Source organism: Podarcis muralis, chromosome 1, assembly GCF_964188315.1.
Source record: "Podarcis muralis chromosome 1, rPodMur119.hap1.1, whole genome shotgun sequence".
NCBI classification, from domain to species: domain Eukaryota; kingdom Metazoa; phylum Chordata; class Lepidosauria; order Squamata; family Lacertidae; genus Podarcis; species Podarcis muralis.
In genome coordinates, this window is record NC_135655.1 from 97,664,040 (window position 1) to 97,681,099 (window position 17,060).

The window sequence follows — 17,060 nt, forward strand, 5'->3', positions numbered from 1 at the left end:
CTTTTCTTATCTACCCAACTTCCAAGGAATTCTGAGATTTCTCATCATGAAATTACGTGCCAATCCTGAGTGATCCAAACCCAGCAGAACCATTCCATCAACATGGGGCTTGTGGAATGATGAACTGATCCTGGGACCCAATGCCATGCCAACCCTTGCCCTGCCTGCTGCTGTCAATAAAGATTTGGCCTGATTTTATCCCATCACCTTTGTACAGTCTGGCAACAGCTTAATGGCGAGTCCCGGCACCTGTTTTTCTCTCCTAAAAATAAAGCCCTGGTCCTTTGATTCCCCACATTAATTCTATAGATCTTTTTGAAACTTACCATAATAAGATCTGACCATTGTAACCATACTATGTATTTAGAAGAAAAGATCCTGTAAAACAAAACAATAAAACAAACTCTGACTTATTGACTTTGTCTTCTTCCTTTCTTTGTAGAGCAAAGCAAATTACTCTTATAAAGCACCAAAAGAGCCAAAGCAGCTGTGGAAGAATGCACTAGTTTCATCTTCCTCATTCATCATCAAAAGAACTGTCAGTTAATTTCACACTGTGGGATCTTTATTACTGGTGGTGATGTAAGAAGTAGGAAAAAACAATACTGCTTTCCCCCCCACTACCTAAGATTACATATGCAAAGATATCACTTAGAGCCACCATCTTTTTTTGACTTGTAAATTAGGAATACTTTATGTTAAATCACTGGCATGAAGAAAATCTGAGGCCATATTTCAACTGTCATTTCCCAAATTGATTCTGACCCTCCTCCTAGTACCGGTACTCCAAATGTGCTGAAGTAAGAAGACTGGGAATTTGTGTAGCTGTTTTACCAGTGACATGATGATGTGTCATTTTTGATCATTTGGTCTATGGGCATGATACAGAGAAGATTGACATCCGTTGTTTTGATCTAGGTTGGTCATTATGGCAATAGTGACGAGATCAATCCAGACAAAAATGTAACGAATCAGAATAACTATCATATCTTTGTTGGGGGTGTTGTAACAACATAAGAGTAGTAGGCAGTGTTTTTTTTCTGGGGGCACTCAAGGGTATGCAATACCAGCACCCCCCCAAGTGTTAAAAGTTTGGCACGTACTGTGACAACTTCGTGGTGAGTACAGACACTTACAAAAATTATTATTTTAAAAGCACTGGTAGCAGGTATTACTTTTGCTTATAAAAGTATTCACAAGGTGAATTCCTATACAAGTCTACTTAGAGATAAGCCCCATTGAGTTCAATGGGACTTACGTGAAAGCCTTATTTCTCTTCACCAGGGGCAGCACATCACTGTATTTTGTTTTAATGGTTTATTTTATTTTTTAAATTACCACTGTCCTTTATCAGAGAAGCGCTAGATCTTTTTCGCAGAAACCAGAGAAAATTGCTGTGGAAAACATTTTGTTTCAATGGCCACCTCCTCACAACCAAGGTTTGCCTTTGGCTGACCTAATACAGTGTCAAGAAAGTGCTGATTTATATACCATAGGTATTCCATAAATATGCAACATGAAAGCCACAAGGAATTTTCTTGACACTTAATACAAAACAAATCAATGGTTGTGAAAAGAATGCATGCGGTAAATGTATTTTGTTAAGTGAAACCAGGTTAGAAAAACTACATCAGGGTCTCACAGAATACGATCCTTAATCTGAATTCTGCTTACCTCAGCAGATGGTGTGGGTGAAGGCTGAATGGAAGAGGGACAACAGGATCATAGAGGTTTATGGGTAGGAGAACCACAGGTGCCTTGTCTTATGCTTTAGCAGATTTCTGCTGCAATCCTGTGCACACTGACCTGAGAGTCCTATTGAACTAAATGAGGCTTACTTCTGAACATGTACAGGATTGCACCAGGATTATCCCTGGTGTGGGGCTTGAAAAGTGGCATCCCAATACTGTGTCAGTACTGGTTGTGGACTTGAAAGACTACATCAGACTGAATAGGTGAAATATCTGTGGCTTGAAAGTGGTTATGCAAGAGGCAGGATGAATGCTCAAACTGAAATTATGCACCAGGACACAATAATTACCATTCCGTTGGTGTGTTTTTTAAACAACAACAAAAAAAAACCCTGTCTTTATGGTTAGTCTAAACCAGGCATCCCCAACCTTTGGTCCTCCAGATGTTTTGGACTACAATTCCCATCATCCCTGACCACTGGTCCTGTTAGCTAGGGATCATGGGAGTTGTAGGCCAAAACATCTGGAGGGCCGCAGGTTGGGAATGCCTGGTCTAAACTGTTAGCATGTACCTTGCCTTTTCAAGCGAAATGCTACACTAAGGGAACTGCTGAAACGATATTTAACTAGGATGCAATAGAATTATTCTTGTTCTATTTCAAATATATAACTGTAGATTTCATATCCTTGTATACGCTATAGTCTTGTATAAACTATTTAGTGCAATGGGCATTGTGATTCCTCCCCCCCCCCCCCCCGAGGAAGCTGTAAAAATTGTTCCTTATTATAAGCAGAACTGCTTAAACAAATTGCACAAATATGTACACTTATATTCAGTATGTCACTGAGAAGATTCAGACATCTGAAAGGGACACCAACAGTGCTGGAAGTATTCTTAAGACGCATGAAAGTTGGTTGTGACAAGTTGAATTAATGAACCTGGGCCCAGATAATTCCACTTCATAATGCAGGTAGGGGCACACTTTGCTGAATGCTTCTCCATGCAGAAGAATTCCCTCCACATGCAACCACAGAAGTTCGTGAGAAGGGCCTAGCCCTGAACTTGACATGCTCTATTTCACAAGCACAAAATACCTGAGTGTTTAGCTGTGACCATAGGTGCTAAGGCAGTTTCACCCCTCAATGTATTTTGTGAGGGGGCCCAGCCCCCCTCAATGTTCAAAGAGTGTTCAGCTCTGCCCCCTAGCTCCTTGCAACATCACATGTGTGACATCATGACGTTGCATTGGGCCCTCTCAATCAACAGAGAAGATGGTGCCTCACACTGTGAAGCAAAGCAGAACATGAAGTTCGAAAGGTGGTCTTGCTTGCCCCCCATGCATACATTTTACATGTAGAGGGCCATGTTTCTACAATGGTACCTCGGGTTACAGGTGCTTCAGGTTACAGACTCCACTAACCCAGAAATAGTACCTTGGGTTAAGAACTTTGCTTCAGGATGAGAACAGAAATCGCGCGGTGGCTGTGGGAGGCCCCATTAGCTAAAGTGGTACCTCAGGTTAAGAACAGTTTCAGGTTAAGAACGGACCTCCAGAACGAATTAAGTTCTTAACCCGAGGTACCACTGTACACGTACAGTACTCATGTTTCCAAAAAGCCAAACCCAAACCACTTCCTTTAGCTACTTTTGGCCAGCCTCTTTAATATTCCTATCTCCTCCTGCTTTCTGCCTCCTGGGATACTGGTCCTGAAACCATGCTCTGTGCGGTTTCTACAAAACCTCACTCTGCTGAGACCTTTCCCTCAATTTGGAGAGTATGCCAACCCTTTCCCGCAATTAGGTTTTTTGGGGGGCAGAGGGGAAGTTCCGGTTGACATTTATGGAGTTAATCCTACATTTATGATTTACTTGTTGGTACTTGTTACCATAATATTACAAAGTATCCAACACCATAAGCATTTCTAATAGTATTTGCAGTGGGAGAAAATGGGTGGTGGGAAGAAAAAGAATTTTTTATTTTAGAAATATGGGTCCCTACTGAAATACCTAATCAATTTATTCAAACTTATTATCTAAGTAGTTATAGCTGAATCTGTAAATGATTTCTTATGGTGCCTGAATAAGTACACTTTCTTTCTTTCTTTCTTTCTTTCTTTCTTTCTTTCTTTCTTTCTTTCTTTCTTTCTTTCTTTTTCTTTCTTGTATAAAAATGTTACTCTGGAACAGTCGGAAAGCAGCATTTGACTTGCATAAAACATTAAAGTACAATTTGCCTGGGAGGAAGGTCACTTATCATCCAGGGTCTTCCATGAAGTAATGAACATGCTGTTGCCAAAACACTGGACAGCTGTGCTCTCTGTTTAGTTGCCGAGAAAACAATTACCTTTTCATACGCTGGTCTGTTAGCTGGAGTTTAATATCTGTTCCTCATGTGTAGATTAGGAATGATTGCATTGAGGATATGAAACATCTATTATAGTCAGACTTTCCCGAGAGTATTTACCAAAAACAAAAAACCCCACATACTGTAGTTTGCAGCCAGATGCAGAAGAATATAGCAAACCATTTTTCCTCACAGATGTTCAGTTCTTCTTGGAAGAGGCTAAGAGACATGAATACTGGAGAAATGTATTAAGCAAATAGGCCTGGGATATCTGTATGTACATGTGCATGAAATCAAGTGATTCTGAAGGTGGAAAGATTCTGAATTCCATAAATTACAATCCCTCTTACACAACACTTGAAAATGGAAAGAGTGGAGTAATTTGACTCCATGGGACTGACCAGGCAAGAAAACTGGTACAGTGACAGAGGAACAAGACTGTATATGGTATATTTTCTCACAAAGGGGGTAATTCCTGAATCTGCCCGATGTCTTCAGAGTATGACCATATTCATCAACATCAAATTGACACAAGGCAAAATGGTGGAAGAAAAAGGTTAACAAACAATTCTGGAAAATGCATCTTAATTGAAAGTATTTTGGCCTGACAAGCCAAACTATATTAATGTCTGCATTAGATTTTATTGGCTTCCTAACCTGCATAGATTTAGCAGCTTTCCGTGCTGCTATGATGATAATGAAAAATTGTCATAGTGTCATTTCTTGTGATGTCAAGCCAAAGAAACAGTGAGCATTGTTTTCGGCTACCACTCGTCCTGTGGCCAGCTAGAAAATACCACTGTCTTAGTTACTAATTCTAGCTCTTTTACTGACTAAAACCTGTAAGAACTTGAAAATAGAAATGCTATTGCTTTGTTGAGGATTTTTAGTTCTGTAAATTTGCACACTGACTTTAAATTAATGAAGGTGCCTTTAAAGACTTCTGAGCAATCAATGAAGAAAATTATAATTATAGTTATTGATTGGCTCCCCCCCATCTCTGAGAATGAAGAAATGTGGCAAAATTAACAGGTTCCTGCATCCTAATCTCAGCCAAACACACCTTGCAAATGCTGCTTTCCTAAAGAACACAAATAAAATGAACAAATATGCCTTGATTTTTAGAATCCAAGGGTTTGTATTCAGATGGAAATTTGATTTTCATTCTTTCCCCCTTTGAGAATCACTTATTTCCATACAGAGGCCATAATGCAGTCTAATTATAATTCAGGAATCAAAATATTTTTCTCACACTGCTCCCATAGTGGACCGGTAACTGAATTTTGACAATATTCCTCTCATTGTATTCACACTGTAACTCATCCAATCTCATTTCTACCTATAATCAGGAGAAAGGCTTGGACTCAGATAATGCTATATTTTTGGACTGGCTACAAATCCGCACACTAGCAGTGCCACAATGCCATAAAAATAGTGATTCTGCTTTAAAATGAGGAAACAGAGTGGAACCGCAATTGGGGGTGGGGGAAGTTGTTTAACTGTCCTCCCACCATTTCTCCCTCAAGCAGGTTTCATCCATCACTGTGGTTTCAAATGTGTGTTTATCTCTAGCTGTGCAAATGTACTTTATTCTGCTATAGCTAAAGCTCCATATTTTGGGGGTTTATACCAGTGATCCAGGCTTTTTGCTTATTCCTAAGTAGCCTATTGCATAGCACTCTGCCACACCAAGGCCATGTGTTGCTGTGTGATATGTGGGCAGTGCTTGCCAGCTCATTTCTGGTCCCTGCTGAAGATGCTCACATTAGTACTTAAAGCCCTAAATGACTTGGGTCACAAACCGCTTTCATCCCTTCTGATCTTCCTTGGGTGTTCAGGTTGGCAGGGCAGGGAATCCCTGGCAGTTCTCCTGCTCTCAGAAGAGTGGGAAAAGGTAGTTCAGGGAAGGGCTTTCTCTGTAGCAGTCCTTGAGTTGTAGTGCTATTTTCACTATGCTGAAGATTCATTATTATTTTTTGAACCTTTGCTCTTTGTCAGCTAAGGTATTTTGCTGTGCACTGCCAACCTCTTTTATTGAATATACACTCTTTTGCATGAAATGGTTTTGTTTCATCATTATAACCATTTCATCTGGGGGTTTTTTAAATAGAGGAACATCATATTGTTATAACTGATCCAATAATTTTATATTACCTTGTTGTAACCTGCCTTGGGACCTTATTGCGAAGGGCGGGTAAGAAATCTTACAGATCTTAGTCTAACAGACTATTGCATTAGTCTTTGGCAGTCCGTATTGAGACATTCCATTACGAAATAGATTTCTTCATGAAGTCTGTGTTAATGGGGGGGGGGGGAGGTATTAGGAGCAGGCCAAGTGCAGATGCTCCAGGTAACAGGAATGTTTCCCCTGAAGAATGTGAGCCTTCTAGCAGCATGTGATACTTTATTCAAACATAGACAGCCAGCGGTTTGCATGCTGGATGGTCTGCCTTGTTCTTAACAATAAAGTAGGCCAGGAGTTCAGCTTTCATTGTGGCCTGCTCTCTTTTCTGTCATTGGGATAAAACTAAAAGGAACATTTGGTTTGCAATACAATGCGAACTGTGTACTTAAGTGTATTATGTACTGAGAGTCCCAACAATAATAGGTGATGTGGTTCTGGTTGGACAAAGATATATTCCTCTCATCCTCTGCTCCCCAGACATCCTCAGGCAAAATCTAACAGCCAAAGATCAGGCCAGTTCACATTACAAATGGAACTATTTGTAATTTACCCCCAAAGCCAGATGCTTTTTAGAAGCATGTTTAGATTCAGTCCCAAGTAATTCCGCTTCCTTTTCCATCGCTTGAAAATTCAACCATTTTTTGCATAGCTTCCAGGACTGGAAGCACTCAGTAAGCTTGCCTGGCCAGCCTGATAAGATAAAAGTTCATGCTCCCAAGTCTGGAATTAAAGCATTAATTCTCCAGTCTCTGTTGTCCCTTGTTCTGATCAACAGCTGTCTATGTTTGCTTTTTTTCAGCACTTGTAAGCAGTAATTTCTGAAAACATATCTGAAACAATTTAAATGCTGAAATATATGAGATTCCAACATTATATAAAGCATGAATTAATTCTGTAAAGTGTGAGGAGAATGCAATTTAATTTAGTTCTCTGGGCTTGGAGCAAGGGGTACTTGAACTATAATGACATGTCCCAGGAGCTTTGCAAGAACCTCTTCTTAAACTCTCTTCTGATCCTTATGTCATTACTAAAGTACATGCCTCTCTTGAACCCATTTAACAGCAGCTTTCTTATAAACACAGTTTCAAAAAGTGAGTTGGGAAAAGTACCATTTATAAGCAGCCAGTAGTCTGCTTATATGATTTTTTTTTCAGTGTGCAAGTGATGAGCTCCATAGAAAGTTATTATAACCTGACTTTGAAGAAGGTATCTTACCTGCTCTTACAGCTATCGGGGCCATGAAAGTACAGGTATTGTGAATAGCAACTGTGTTTTCCTGAAACTTCATACACTCCAACATTTCTCTGATAGGGACATCCCAATAATAACAATAACTAATAATAATAACATTTATTATCCCACCCATCTGACTGGGTTGCCCCAGCTACTCTGGGTGGCTTCCAACATATATTAAAACATAATAAAACATTAAACATTTTTTAAAAAAACTTCCTTATACAGGGCTGCCCAGATGTCTTCTAAAGGTTGTAAAGTTACTTACCGTATTTTTCGCCCTATAGGACGCACCAGCCCATAGGACGCACCTAAATTTTTTTGGGGGGGGGGAATAAAGGGGGAAAAATTATTTTTCCCCCCCAGGTGCAGGGGAAGCCCGAGCTTCCCCCGACCCCAGCCCCCAGAACAGGAGCCAGAGCAATGCCGAAGCTGAGCGCAGCTTCGGTATCGCTCTGGGAGCTTGTGCAACCTTCGGGAGCCCAGCGCGGCTTCACTCCGGGCTCCGGGGGGTTGCGCGGAGCTGCGCCGATCCCGGGAGCGCAGGCAGCTCTGCGCAACCTTCAGGAGCCTGGCGCGGCTTCGTGCCGGGCTCCCTAGGGCTGCGCACAGCTTTCTGAAGCCTGGAGAGGGTGTGCACCGACCCCTATCGCTCACCAGGCTTCAGCAAAAGCCTGTATTCGCCCCATAGGATGCACACACATTTCCCCTTCATTTTTGGAGGGGGAAAAGTGCATCCTATAGGGCGAAAAATACGGTATATCCTTGGCTTGAGGATCATACAACTACATACCATCCATTATTTAACCAATGAAAACAGGGCTGTTCTAAGGAAAATCAGGACATTCCTGGATCAAATCAGAAACCAGGACGGCTTCTGTAAATCCAACACTGTCATTGGAAAATAGGGGCATTTGGAGGGTCTGATACTAACATTTTACTTTCATTCCTGGAATTCTATCCCATTACAGCAATGTTTTTAGTTTTATTTTACTTTTTAAACAATGTTAACTTTTCCTCTGCGTGTATCCATATGATATGTGCTTTAGGCTGCAATCCTATACACTTAGCGAGGAGTAAGTCTCACTGAATTCACTGGGACTTATTCCTAAGTGGGCATGCATCGTATTGTGTTTCCAATTACTGTATAATAACCTTCTGATGATTTGCTAGAAGTAGCAGAAAGATATCAGACTTCCAACAACCTACTTAAGACTTCAGATGGAAGCCAGTTAGTGATCATCAAAGGCATTCCAATACAGCTGGTTTCAGCTAAAGTCCTTGTTACACTTCCAACTGTCTGTCCTGCTCTTTCATTCAGTTGTTCCCATAATAATGAAAACACCCTATTAAATGCCCAGAGAAGCGTATCAAAAGCCAGGTGTACAGTGCATGGAAGAAGACGTCAGTGTCGCAGATAGAAGGAAATGCTATATTTTGCCCCATTTCGTGTGTGTTAAAAGTAGAATTTGTTACAGAAGGTACAGAAAATGAATGTAAGACAATCTGTTCTTCAGTTGAGTAACTAATATAAATGCCACATTTCTGAGTGTGTTGATATTATTAACACATGGGCAAACAAAATTTTAAAATATACAATATTAAAACAAGTATGCATCAAATGTTCCCTCACAAGATTTAGCTATAAGAGAAGAGGAGGAGGAGTTTGGATTTGATATCTTGCTTTATCACTACCCTAAGGAGTCTCAAAGTGGCTAACAATCTCCTTTCTCTTCCTCCCCCACAACAAACACTCTGTAAGGTGAGTGAGGCTAAGAGACTTCAGAAAAGTGTGACTAGTCCAAGGTCACACAGCAACTGCATTTGGAGGAGCGGGGAAGCGAACCCGGTTTACCAGATTATGAGTCCACAGCTCTTAACCACTACACCACACTGGCACAAAAGTAGAGAGCCCTGTTAGTTCAGGCCAAAGGCCAATCTACATAGATTAGTGTCCTCTTAACAGTGGACAACCAGAAAGCCTATTAGAAACCAGAAAGCAGGATTTGCATGCAACACCACACTGCCCACTTCTGATTCTCAGCTACTGGTACACAAAGATATGCCGCATCCCTCAGTGGAGGCAGAACATAGCCATCAATGCTAGTAACTTCATGGAAGGACTATCACTAGCTATCTAACCTTCTTTCATTCTGACAACTGAATGAATAATGGAATAATAATAATAAACACTTGAAGAAATTGCCGAATGGTGGAATTAAACCAGACTCCCCACTAGGCCAACTATTGGCTAATTTCATCATACATTATAATTGTTTCACTGTAATATACAATAGGCCCAATCTACTACTGTTCTTTGAAACATGCTGTGAACTTTCAAAACATGAATTTTGAAAACTGGCTTAATAAAGGCAAACTTTCATCTTCATACCTGCAGGCTAAACAACATGTTGTTGTTTTTGAGAAACAAGGCCAGGTTTTAATCATAGTTGATACCTGGAGTTTATTACAGGCTTTCCATTTGCAATTTGTGTTTTTTTAAAAACAAACTCTAAACAAGCAATTTACATGTAAAAAGCTGTAAGGAAAATGAGTACACAAAGAAAACAACAGGCAATAAATTTGCATTTCAGTCTTTGTTCATTAGTCAGTGGTTGTCTCTGCAAACCTGCTGTTTCAAAGTTGTCATGGCTGATACAAAATTTGTTCAGTTTAGAATGTCTATGTAGAGCTTTATATGTAGAGCAGGAGTTAACCAAACTCTGGTGTGCAGACCACCAGTGGTTCACAAGCTTCATTCGGGTGGTCTACAGCATGTCTGTATTTGTGGTTGAAGACAGGAGATGGCACATCCATTGTGTTACATATTCATATCCATGTTTAACTGCATTTGTATTGCATTGCTTTTATTTCTTACATTGTGTTTTATTGTATTACAGTTCACATTCTATGGAATTAATACACATTGTAGCACAATAAAATATAGTTTGGAAGAAATAAAGGAAATAATAAAAATACAACTGAAAATCATATAGCATCTAGCACAGTGTTACAATTGTTACAACAGGCAAAAAACCCCATTAACTGGTCAGCAATTTTCAAGTGGTGAAGGAGCTTGTGAACCACTAATGTTTTAGAATATAAAAATGGAGCTTTTCTTTTAAGTCTCTTCTTTTCTATCAACCCTGAAGGCACATGAGGCTGCCACCTCACTGAAACTAAACAGATTTCTTTCTAGTTAATGCCCAGATGGGTGAATGCCTGAGAATAGCATGTAATATGCCTTGCATTCCATGATAGAAGACAGGTGGGCTATAAATGTAAAAATATAAATCAATAACGTATACTAGAGTCTCCATTGTTTCCCAGAGTGAGGCAATTCACTCCCGTTGAATATAGTGCTGGTCACAAACTTGGATATCTTTTCAGATTAGACGAATTCAGATTAGAGGGTTATTGTTCCCTCTGACAGTGAACTCTACTGTTAAGTGCCAACAGTATTAAAGTCGAAATGGGGTTGCTGAAATAGCACGACAGAGATATCAGCAGGCTCAGGGTACCCCTAACACTTGCAGAAGTACAAAATAATCTTCAGGGAGAAAATATAAGAGTGCAAAAGTTCAGCCCAATGAGGTCTGAACAAAATTGTACATCTATCTTCAGTGATAGTTGCACTGCTCTGAATACCAGGTGCTGGGGATAAACAAATGGTCGTGCTGGTACTGTTATGCTTGTAGGTATCTGCTGGTGATGGTTAGAAACAAGATACTGGACTATATAGACCTCATACTGATCTAGCAGAGTTCATCTTACGTTCTTACGTGTTCTCAGTTTAGAGCACCGAATGATACAGTTTTCTAAGCAAGCACGAACAATAGCAATGCACAAAATATTTTATGAGCCGGTGTACCTGCTACTCATACATATCTTTCATATACATATATTACTGCACAGACATCTGTTGTAAGCATCACATCAGTTCATTCCAACACAATTTCTCATTCTGTGTGATTAGTGATACCCATGGTTGAAATATTAGGAACACCTCTTGGAATACATAGTATTCAGTTGACACCATACATGCCTGGAATAGAAATCTCTTCATTCTGGGTGAAGAAGAAGAAGCAAAAGAAGAGTTTCTTTAAAATAACACTAAGTTTACCTCGCCTGAACTAAAATTCTTCAAAACAGAGGGCATATCTAGCCTTATGTGAGGAATGCATTTCATGTTTTGCCTTTCAACATGTGCAAATAAGAATTTCATTAACCTTTACTTCAGCCTAGGTGTCAAACTGAGCTGTATAAATGGTATCTGGAGATAATTAGAGGATTGTGGCTGAAGTTACTTCGCCTATGATGCTAAAGCTTCTTGTGAAATCAACAGGGATTACTTAAGAAGAGATTTTTTTTAAGAATCATTATGTTCTTAAGATTCACTTTGCTTCTTTGAGAACAGGCGCTGAAAATACCCTATGATAATTGGGTAACAGGGCTTGTTCTCAAAAGCTGCCGTCTCTGGATCTATAAAAAGCTATTGTACTCACACACCCTTTTCTCAATTCCACATTTCTGAACTTGTTCTGTGTTTTGGTTTATATCATCAGTTCCACTGCAACATGGTGTGAAGAAATGAAGGATAATCACATGATTAATGTGTTACTCCTGAGGAATTTGCAGCTATGATGCAGTGAGGATTTACAATCCCCTTGCAATGTTAGAAAGAAACACAAATATTATCTTTAACCAAATGGAATTTAGTTTGAAATCTGTCATTCCACCAAACTGAAATGATGTTCCAAAACCGTTGGGAGATTCAGTAAAAATTATCACTGAATACACCACTTGTTCATTCATCAATAAACATCTCATCAACAAACATTCCATATGCTAGGATTCATCTAACCCAGCGTGCTAGCACAAGGGCTCCCACTAACCTAATGGCCTTTTGCCCCTGTCCTCACCCTCTGCACGCCCTGTGCCTCCCCCAAATCTGCTTTGGAGGGGTAGGAGAACCTCCAGAACAATGAATGGGAGAGCAAGCAGGGATTGTTCTGTCTGGCAATCAAAAATGTTTGTGACAATGGGTTGATTGGAAGAGTGTGATGTTGAATTCCTCCCATATTGTTCAAAAGTGTACAGTAGTACCTTGGGTTACATACACTTCAGGTTACAGACTCCGCTAACCCAGAAATATTAGCTTGGGTTAAGAATTTTGCTTCAGGATAAGAACAGAAATTGTGCTCCAGCAGCACAGCAGCAGCAGGAGGCCCCATTAGCTAAAGTGGTGCTTCAGGTTAAGAACAGTTTCAGGTTAAGAACAGACCTCCAGAATGAATTATGTTCTTAACCTGAGGTACCACTGTATCATTATCCAATGCTCTGTGTGCAAAGCCCCACAGGCCCAACAAAATTTCCATCTTCTCTCCTCCCCTAAAAAGGTAAAGGTAAAGGGACCCCTGACCGTTAAGTCCAGTCGCAGATGACTCTGGGGTTGTGGCACTCATCTCGCTTTAAAGGCTGAGGGAGCCTGCGTTTGTCTGCTTCTGCAGACAGTTTTCCGGGTCATGTGGCCAGCATGACTAAGCTGCTTCTGGTGAACCAGAGCAGCGCACGGAAACACCGTTTACCTTCCCGCCGGAGCGGTACCTATTTATCTGCTTGCACTTTGATGTGCTTTCAAACTGCTAGGTTGGCAGGAGCTGGGACCGAACAACTACATGCTGTCAAATAAAGCCTCCCACCCTCTGGACATCATTGCAAGGGTGTGTGGTGGACTGGAGTGAGCGTGCTCTGTAGTTTGCATGGAAGTTTTTTGCACCAGCGGAGCTTCAGCATTGGCTGCAGCTAATACTTTAAAGTTTAAATGACAAAACATATTATTTACTGCAACTCTGAAGCACGCATGCACACAGAAGGTCACTGTTCCAATCCCTGGCCAAAAGGATTGTGTAGCTGGTAATAGGAAAGCCCTCTGCCTTGGAAAGCTGACAATAATTGGCAGAGCTTAGATGGACCTGCATTTGACTCAGTTTAAGGCAGTTGGAAATGAGCAATAATATGCAGCCTGCAGCCCCTTGTAAAACATAGGACAGTGTCACTATGAACAAATCATGCATGCATGATAAGCAAACTCCAAACTGTCTGGATTTTGAAAGAAAGGGTGGCTGCTCCATAGAATTCTGCTGCCACCGAATGAAATAAATGAATTCATATCAATAAAATACCCTGCCCTAGGATTCACTGAGATGAAGCGCTAGGTATAGATAGCCAAATAACTGGGGGGGGGGGGGACGACGACATTTTTCCTGTAAGTTATGCAGACCCCCCTCAGCACTCAAGAGCAGCTTTTCATGATGTACAGGGGTTGCAATGGAGGAATTCATGGAAATTGGGTGCCGTGTCCTGAGCACAGGAAAGTCTAGCTCAAAATGAGCACTGGATACAGACCATAATATGTATATTTTTATGTACAGTGCTCCGGAAATTATATTGACTTCAGACAAATGGAAAGTGAGAAGAATACTGACAGGAGTCTCTGGTCATCACTGAGATCAGTCAATTGGGTTTTCCAAACTGGTTCCCCCCCCCCCCCTTTCAGGGACTTGCTTCTGACTTTTGATATGAACAAAACTCAGCCCCTCTTCCAGAAATCCTAACATCTGTTAGCAAAAGTTAACAGGCAGTGCAAATGGAGTTATGAGGACTCCTGCCAAGGACTCTGCTTTCCCAGAGTTTGTCTCAAACATATCTATGCCTTCTGCTAGTTCAGTGGAGTGTTAGTTTTGGTTAGATTATCTTTCAATGGGCAAAATGATTCTGTAGCAATTTGTGTTTGTCATGTCATGTCTTGGTCTCTGCAGTCCTAAAAAATTAACTTCCATCAATAAAGGTATCTGGCACAGTGCTCACTGCCTCTTAACTTGACTGTGTATCATAGACCACAGTACATTTCTTCTTGACGGGGGTGCAGTACTGAACCTTGGACTTCCAGGATGTGCACCATATCAGGAATATAGTCAATGCAGTTAACAAACCTCTTTTTCCATCATTCAGTTTTTTTCTTCATTATTTTTTATCTCTCTCAAAAAAGGGACAATTGCCGATCACTCTCATATAAGCTTTGTTTCAAATGGGTTGCTTTGGATGACATTTCCCCTAGGAATTCATCTTGAAAACATCTGCTAAGTCTTGTTTAAAGTACAATGCTGGAGTCTAAAACTAAACCCAAGATTATTATTAGGGTATAACAATGCGACAAAGTGCTGCAGGTCACGACACCTTGCTGTAGACCAGGGTTAAGTAACCTTTGGCCATCCATATATTTTTGGGACTGTAACTCTCACTATCCATGAACATCCATCATGCTGGTTGGGGCTGATGGGAACTGGAGTCCAGCAAAGGCCTGACAAGCAAAAAATGTCCCACCCCTGCCTCAGGCCACAATAGCCACGATTTCCCATAATTTCTCAAACTGTTCAACACTATGTAAAGAACAAGCATGCAGTTTGTCTAAACTGTCTTTATCCCAGTAGCCTTTCTGAATCTGTAATAAACTTTCCCCATGTACTAAGAAAGCTATTTTGAAAATATAGAAAAGAGGGGAGGGGGGAGATTCATGTCTAAGTATACCCCACAGCCCCACATGGTAACCAGGCCCTTGACATTAAAGTAATTTTGCTTCCCTTGTTTACTATTACCACTGCAATCCTTTTAAAAAAAACAAACAACAACAGCAACATACGGTTTCAGGATAATTTCATTACAGTGCATATTGATTCATCAGTTGACTCATTAATATTAATGACATTCAAATGGCTGAATTTCTGTAAGCTGGGATAAGAGTTTCCTCAGAGGAATCCTAACTCCCAGAGATGAATTTAACTAAATACACTTCTTCACACAGATAGGGGACCACATTATGCTACAAATTACGTGGTGTAAATGCGGAAAGACTGAGCTGCTTACAGACATGCTGTATTTCCCCGGATTTAGTCCAAATGCTTATGTGTATTTGTGTTATCAACGGATTATTAAGTCTAGCTAATAATTTGCTAGTTTACTTCTGTTACATTAATATGAATTAATTTAATTTCTGTCCTTTAGAACATTGAGGGGGGGGGGGGTCCAAAGTAAAATCAAGTGTCCATGCAGCTTAATCCTGAGAATCGGCATTGGCAGCTACATCCCTGTGCATTGGGAAGAACTGTCGTTCACTAGCAGAGAATAAGCTTTGCACATATTCAGTTCCCAGTATCTGCACATAAGCCAGGAAATAGCAGTAGCAGTTGGTGGGGCAGGGCTTTGCTAGTTACCTGGTTTCTCGGTGTCCTGTAGTAGATTATTCCTATGGGTGGCATTAAATGCTGGTCAAAGTAAACCCATTGAATTTAGTAGATATAATTGACAGGAGCGAGCTGGCAGTAATTCATACTGTGCACATTGGAGTTAACTCTTTATTTGTGGGAACATGATCTGCACAGACTTGGTGGAGCACAGGAACTTATCCCTGGTAGGTCTTGCCCCTAGACAAAAGGTCACCACAGCTGTCTATGTCTCCTCCTCCTCCTCCTCCTCCTTCAAGGTTTCCCCCCAAGCAATCAGTAACAGCACCTGCATGTCTGTCTTTGCTCTTCACACTTCATGCCTCTTCTGATTCTGGGAGACCAGCAGGGAGGGGAGCTTGTCGCAGTGGAAGGGACTCTTCACCAGCCTCACTCATCTCTGCCTCTCTCCTCCCACCCTCCTGCTTCAGCTTCTGCCTATGATTCTGGATGGACTTATCCCAGCCACAGACTGTCTCAGCTCACTAAGCCATTACGCCTTCAGCTTCCGACACCTCCTCTTCCCAGTCTTCTCCCTCTTCTCCCTCTGACCACTCATCATCACCCCACCACCACTTCCTGAGCTCTGAGCCTTCTTCCCTTGGTGGTTCCCCAGTTGGTTGCTCCCATTGGTTCCTCTGCACCCAATCAGACCATGACAATAACTAACTTTACCATTTTAATTGGTCTACTCTGCAGAGGGCTTAGCTGAATGCAACCCTATGTGTTTGGCCTTGCTGGTCTGTTTATTTCCACTATAATTTTCTCTGAGGTAAATTTTTAAGCAGTGAGCCCTCTCTCTGTCTAGTCTGATTACAGCATCTGGGAACAAACCATAGGATACTGCAGATTCACCCTTCTGCACTCTGTGCCTACCGAGCAGAAGGTGTTTGTGTTGAGTAGGTGGTCTGCCATCATAAATCTTCTGGTTGTTAGCACAGAAACCTTCATTGCTCTGGTTGCTCTGATACCAGCAAAAAGGGGGCATTATTTGGAAAGGTTGAAGAATTTGGATACAAAGTTATACCTGCTTTCCGAACGCATCCTCAGAATGGAAGGGAAATGTGTCAGCTCTGGAACTGATGCAGTTATGTTTCATCCCATTGAGAGCAATAGGATATATTGTAAAAATGGGTCAGAGAAGACAAATGGAAAAAACAGGACATTCCACTTTAGCCTAAGTATTTGGTGGTGTCTCCCTGCTTCCTCTCCCACCCCTCCACAGGATTATTCTGCTGGTCTGTTTTGTTCCTCTTCAAGTTTTCTTTGTAAATTTCATTAATATGGTTTGTAATCATATTACAAATACATATTGCAAATGGTT

The 17,060-nt window shown here is 40.9% G+C and overlaps 1 protein-coding gene across 1 annotated transcript in view; it reads right to left on the reverse strand.

The window, feature by feature from the left end:
• LOC114584522 (von Willebrand factor D and EGF domain-containing protein-like) overlaps positions 1–17,060 on the reverse strand; it is a 193,440-nt gene that overhangs the window by 158,658 nt on the left and 17,722 nt on the right. The window lies entirely within an intron of this gene.